Genomic DNA, 7,069 nt, shown 5'->3' on the forward strand with positions numbered 1-7,069 from the left:
GTATTTTTTGGGTATTTCTTTGTCTATTTTCAGAAAATCTGTAATATTTCCGTCTTCGTTTGCTGAAAATACTTCAACGAACTTCAAGATAGGTAGAACACCTTGCCACGAACAACTTTCCAGTTCAGAGTTTTTGCATACGAACAAGTCTTCTAGGAGTTTTAAGCACTAGTCAGTTCTGATTCCAAGTGACTAGTCTGACTTGCAGAGTTGCAGACTTAGCAGACTTGCAGAGTTGTTGACTTGCTGAACTTATGCCGACTTGCAGAACTTATAGAACTTGATTCCAATTGACTTGCTGAACTTGACTTTTGCGGTGTAGGACCTAGAGTTTGTCGACTTGTGTGTCTTGTCAGACTTGATGAAAGCTTAAGGATTTAAGCTTAATAACTTAAGCTTATTATGGAGAAAGATCCGTCAGAAAACGGCGCAATTTGTGGAGGACATGAGTATGGATTTGATGCCGTCGCGGAATTTTCGGACCCACTCATACAGCTCGTGATGAAATTTGTGAAGTATTAAGCTTTCTTCTAAAGCTTAACTCAAGCTTAAACCTGAGATAGAAAAGAAATATGAAATTTTCCTCACTGTTTGTTGACGACTTGATAAAGGAGATGGATGCGTGGTCCTCCACCTACAGAGCCTGGTCCTTCGCGATCTGACAATAGAAACAAGGGTTCTTGATCGCCAGAAGTCTGCCTGTATCGACGGTTCGCGACAAGATTGACTGTAGAGCCTGTTTGTTCCTGAAGCTCCGCCTTCGCCCGAGATTGGTAGCGATTGGAAGCTCTTGATCTCAGCTCCCCTCTGATACCACTGGTGCGCAGATCGGTCGCAGAATGCTCACGTAGTGAATCCCGGAAGGTCCCGAAGAACAATGAACTCTACCTTTTTGCACAAAAAACAATGTAAAAGCATGCGCGACAAGAGGCTAGAGACAAAGTGGGTTCAATCTCCCCCATGCCTTGTGTGAGCACTTCACAAAGCATGTATTTTATGTATATTTCAATCTTCATGCTCAATAATAGCCCAATTTACAAAAATATGACAAGCTTTTAGCTTTTGAGTTTGCTTTCTACAAAAATAGAAAAATAAAGCTAATGGACGATGCCCATAGAGTCTGGCATGCCCAACACAATGTCCAAATAGAAATAACATATCCATGCGCATAGGCGCATACAAAATAATAATCAATAATCAATGTCTCAATAGACATAACAAAATATAGACGTGGCGCCTATCAAAATATAGTCGAAAGGTCGAATACTCGCTAAACTCCAATGCTTTCCTCCGCCACTACTGCTATCTCTACACATCAACTGAAGCGTTCACAATCGTTAGTAAAATAATATAATTAAACCGACAAAAGTGAATACCTAGCAGTCTTCAGCTACATAAATAAATCAACTGGTTAGAAATAAATCCTAACCTTAATTTATTACGAGTGCGCACTCTAAACTCATAAACGTTTATTAATTTAATATGCATTTTGCGAAATCACCCGCTATGGAATCACCCATGTACACACTAAATTAATGAAACGCCCGAAAAGGACAGGCGTCCCCATCAACTTCTCGCACAAAGAATCCTCTTTGTGTATGAGCCCCGGTCATCTAAGTTTACGGAATCCACCATAAAACCTCATGGAATCCACCGTGGCACGGAATCCACCGTGGAATATGCCTCCTTGCATCAGGTCACCCTGGCATATCACGAGTGGAGCTCGATATCTCAACACTCTCCCTCGAGCTCAATCCCAATTCATGCACACCAAGCAGGTCTCTGAACTTGCGCAGCTTCTCTGCGCCCAATGCCTTTGTGAATATGTTAGCTACCTGATCCTCTGTGCTGACATAAACTAGATCAATAAGACCTAGTAAAACCCTCTCTCGCACATAGTGATAATGCACCTCAATGTGCTTTGTTCTAGCATGATAGACTGGGTTATTTGCCAAGTGTATACTACTCATGTTGTCACAGTAAATGACAACTGACCCATCTGTAGGAGGCTGATGCATATCATAAAGTAGCTTATGCAACCAAGCTACCTCACATGTAGCCATTGCTGCACCCCTGTACTCGGCCTCTGTGCTCGACAAGGCAACTGTAGGCTGTTTCTTGCTGCTCCAAGTGAATGCAGCACTCCCAAAAGAGAACACATATCCACTGATAGATCGTCTATCAGAAATACTACCAGCCCAATTAGCATCAGTGTATCCATGCAGCTGTATCTGAACCCCAGTCTCATAAAATAGTCCATACTACAATGTGGACTTCACATACCTGAGTATGCGTCTAGCCGCATCCAAATGCGGTTTCCTTGGAGCCTGCATAAACTGACTTACCAGTCCAACAGCATAATTCAAATCTGGCCTGGTAATAGTCATATAAATCAAGCTTCCTACTATGCGTCTGTACATAGTAGGGTCTTCCAGAAGCTCACCTGCATCTGCGCTCAGCTTCACATTTTGCTCCAAAGGAACTGAAATAGGCTTACAGCCTATCATCCCATATTTGGACAACATGTCCAATCCATACTGCCTCTACAAGAGCTGTATCCCACTTGGTGATCTAATCACCTCAATGCCCAAGAAATAACGCAGCTCTCCCAAATCCTTCATCTCAAACTTCTGCTTCAATAGCATTTTCACATGAAGGATATCTTCATCACTGTCACCTGTCATAATCAAATCATCAACATAAATGACAAGTAGCATAATACCTTTCTCTGTTTTTCTCACATAAAGTGAGAAATCTGCCTTGGAAATCTGAAAGTCAATAGTGACAAGATACTGTCCTATCTTGTCAGACCATGCTGTAGGTGCTTGCTTCAAGCCATACAAGGCTTTCTTCAACCTGCAAACAAACTCAGGATGAACAGCATGCACATAACCTGGTGGCTGCTCCATATAGACCTCTTCTTGCAAATCACCATGCAAGAAGGCATTCTTTACATCCATTTGATGTAAAGACCATCCCTTTAATGCAGCCATAGCAATGACTGCTCTTACGATTGCCATCCTTGCAACCAGACTGAATGTTTCTTCATAGTCAATGCCATATGTTTGTGCATACCCCTTGACTACTAATCTTGCCTTGTATCTGTTCAGAGAACCATCTGCATTGTGCTTCACCTTATAAACCCACTTACAGCCAATTGCATTCTTACCTTTAGGCAAAGGTACCAATTCCCATGTAGCATTTGCTTCCAAGGCATCCATTTCTTCATCCACGGCTTTCTCCCATTTTTCTTTTCCCATGGCTTGCTCAAAAGAAGTGGGTTCTGGTTCCTGTATCACTTTGACCATATATGCATAGTGAATGACTGTAAATCCATTATATTTCAGCCTATCCACAAGATACCTAGCTCTGGTAGACCTGCGCAAAGTAGGTTCACTCCCAAGTGCTCTCAAAACATCCCTGGTCTTCCTTATTCCAGGTGTAACAATAGAAGGAATACCCAACTCATCATCAATGCTCTGTTCTGAGCCACTGGATTCACCATCCACATAAGAGTGACCTGCATTCACATCAAACATGGACTGATCTACCTTCTCTTTTCCTTTTCGTGACACCTGCATACCACTATTTGCACTACCTTCAGAAGATTCTCCTGATCTCAATCTGCCTGTCCATGGCGAAGAATGTGAACCACTGCTAGAGGACGCTCTAGGTTCACTAATATCTTGTGACTGCTGCTGTGAATTTTGTGCAACATTACCATTTTGTGCATCTACATTATCAATCACATTTACTGGTTTATACCAGCTACTCATCTCATCAAAAACAACATCTGTGCTCACTGTAAACTTACGAGTAGAAGGGTTATAGCATCTATATCCTTTTTGCTGCAGAGAATAACCAATAAAGATGCACTTCTCAGCTTTTGGATCCAACTTGGATCTCAACTCATCTGGCACATGTACATAGGCAATGCAACCAAAAATTTTCAAATGAGAAATATCTGGTTTCCTACCAGTATACCTCTCCTTTGGAGTCATCCCATGTATTGCTGCAGTGGGAGTCCTGTTCATTATATAGACTGCTGTAGCAATTGCTTTAGCCCAATAAAAATCTGGCAAGTCTTTTTCATTGAGCATGGCACGAGATACCTCTCCAATATGCCTGTTTTTCCTTTCTGCAATTCCATTTTGTTGTGGGATATGACTGCATGAATATTGCTGCTTTATGCCATGCTCCTGCAGGAACCTTGGAAACTCATTTGAGAGGTACTCTCCCCCTCCATTTGACCTTAGGCATTTTATTTGCAGGCCTGTTTCTTTTTCAACCATAGCTTTAAGAGTTTTGAAATGCCCAAAAACTTCACTTTTCTTTTTCATAAAATACACCCAAACTTTTTTGCTATAGTCATCAATAAAAGTGACAAAATAATGACAGCCTCCAAGAGATGCAGCTTAAGTAGTCCACACATCAAAGTGAATTAATTCCAATGGCTTCTTACTCTCTTGAACATGTCTAGGAAATGGTTTCCTTGCTTGTTTTCCAAATTGGTAGGCTTCACATACCTTATGTATTTCTGCAACCTTGAATTTAGGCAATCCTACAACAATATTTTGGGCCTGCATTGATTTAAGTCGTTGTACATTAACATGACCAATGCGTTTATGCCAGATATCAATATCTGCGACTACACCGGTCCCAGGTGCAAACATTGTTGCACTCAATTCAGACATGTCTGCATCCAACATAAACATTCTGCCCTTCTTCTTTCCTTTTGCTATCAAGCGACCTTTATTTTTCATATCCTCAACAAAGCATCCATGAGGATTAAATCTGACCTGCAAGCCCTGCTCAACCATTTGACCAACAGAAACCAGATTCTTGGTGATATTCGGGACATGAAATACATCGGACATGTATTTCTTTTTCCCATCCTGCATAGACAAAGGAATTTTTCCAATCTGCATAATAGGATGTGCAGTATCATCACCAGTCTCCACAAATCCTAGTTTTTCCATTTTCCTTGCATCCTCCATCCATTCTGCATGACCTGTCATGTGGTTTGATGCACCTGAGTCAACATACCATAGATCGTTGCTTTCTTCTGCACTTGTCACAGAATTGTTCATGTGCTGCACCATGAACAAATGCTCATTTATGTCATCACCCTGTCTACTAGAAGATGCATAATTCCCTTGTTGCAATTTTCCATTCATGATGTCATTCTGCTTTTTATAGCAGTCTTTAGCCATATGACCCATTTTACCACAGTAGTAGCATTCAACATTACTGCTTGCATTTTGGCCTCTTTTCCATCCACCACGACCTCTTTGGCTCCCCCTGCCTCTAGAGTTACCACGTCCTCCTCCATAGGACTGGTTTTCTTGAGTTTGCTGCATATTCTGATTTCTACCACGGCCTCCAGATCAGCCTTCTCTACCTCTGCCTCTACCTCTTCCAGCATTTGAGTAGAAGACAGCTTATTTTGAAGTTTCTCCTGAAGAAGATGCACCACCATTTCTCTGCTCCTCAGAAATTAGAAGAGCAATCAACTCCTCAAAATCAGGAAATCTTTCACGAACTGAAATGGATGTCCAAAACTGTGCATAATCCTTTCCTAGACCATTCAAGGTCACAGAAACTAAATCATCATCTTCCACTGGCGACCCAATGGAAGCAAGTGCATCTGCAATCTTCTTCACCTTCATGTGGTAGTCATTGATGCTCATATTTTCTCTTTGCACATTATGCAACTCTTGCTTGAGCTGCATTTTCCTGGCTTGCGTATTTGTGCTATACATTTTTGACAAAGCATCCCATGCCTCCTTTGGCGTACTTGCATCCTGAATATGCACAATCATAGAGTCTGAAATGTTGATAGACAGCCAATACATAACTTTTCTGGCTCTCTCATGCCATGCTTTAAATGCCTGCATTTGCTGTTGATTGGGAACATCAGGAAGAACTGGTTCTTCTTCATTTCCTGCAACAAATTCGCAATATCCTTTTCCCATAAGAAAATTCGTCATTCTAAACTTCCATGCTTGGAAGTTGTTCTTGTCAAGCTTTTCAGTTACCATCTATGAGAGAGAATCAGACGCCATTATAGAACACTGCAAAAAATTCTGTCACTGCAAAAAACACAGCTTCACCCTCACAAGGGCAAATCTGCAAAACTGGCGAAAGTGGTATTTGACCACATAGTCACTTCCTAGTGACGATTTTGCATATACAGGAGCCAAGGATGATTCTGTAACTCCCAATGTCTCTGCACACAAGCATACGATGCAATTTCTGTGGTAACTTTTCACCGACCTGTAGAACAGTGGTCGCAAAGCATAAAACAGGGCTTTTTCTTGAGTGTGTGTAGAAAACTTCTGCCTCCAAAACAGGCCCCGAAATGGCCTCAAATAAAAAAAACAGGGTCACAAAGGGCTCTTGCTTCACCGCGAAGGGCGTCTCAACCTGAGACAATGCACTCTTGCAATTTCCGGTTGTGCTACCTGCAGAGATCTGCTCCCAAAACAGAAAATGAAAGCAACACTGCTCCTCTTACCAAAGCACTGTGAGCTTGGCTTGCTTTCTTGAGCTCCTTACCACGAACAAGGCTCTAATACCATGTCAAGATTGTGGGAGAGAAGGAAGGAGTCTCACTTGTAGCTTTCTTGCTTGCACAATGGGGGAATACACACAAAGGTGGAGACTGAAAAACAGTTTTTCTCTTCCTAGTTGTGTAAGCCAAAAAGAACTCAAGTACATAGAAATAGAAGAACCCTATATATGGGTCTCAAACCAAACTCAACTAACTAAGGTGGCATACTAACTGAGCCACGAACTAGAATAGATAAGGATAGCTTTCATCTAGCTATTATTCATGAGCGGTGTACCAATCGCATCTGCACAACTAACATGTCGGTGACATAAATGCACAACGGTCACCCTGGCATATCACGAGTGGAGCTCGATATCTCAACAGGGGGTTTAGAATCTCGGCTAATGGGAGCTTGTGGGGGACCTAAGGGAGAAATTGTTTTAATGATCTTTTTTTTAAAAAAAGGCATCGGATAGGACTCCACGGGAAAGGGGGTTCTAAATGAACTTTAGTGTA

The sequence above is a fragment of the Lygodium microphyllum genome, chromosome 5 (genome assembly GCF_053477565.2).
Source record: "Lygodium microphyllum isolate KBCC chromosome 5, Lygodium_microphyllum_v1.1.10, whole genome shotgun sequence".
Classification (NCBI taxonomy): Eukaryota; Viridiplantae; Streptophyta; class Polypodiopsida; order Schizaeales; family Lygodiaceae; genus Lygodium; species Lygodium microphyllum.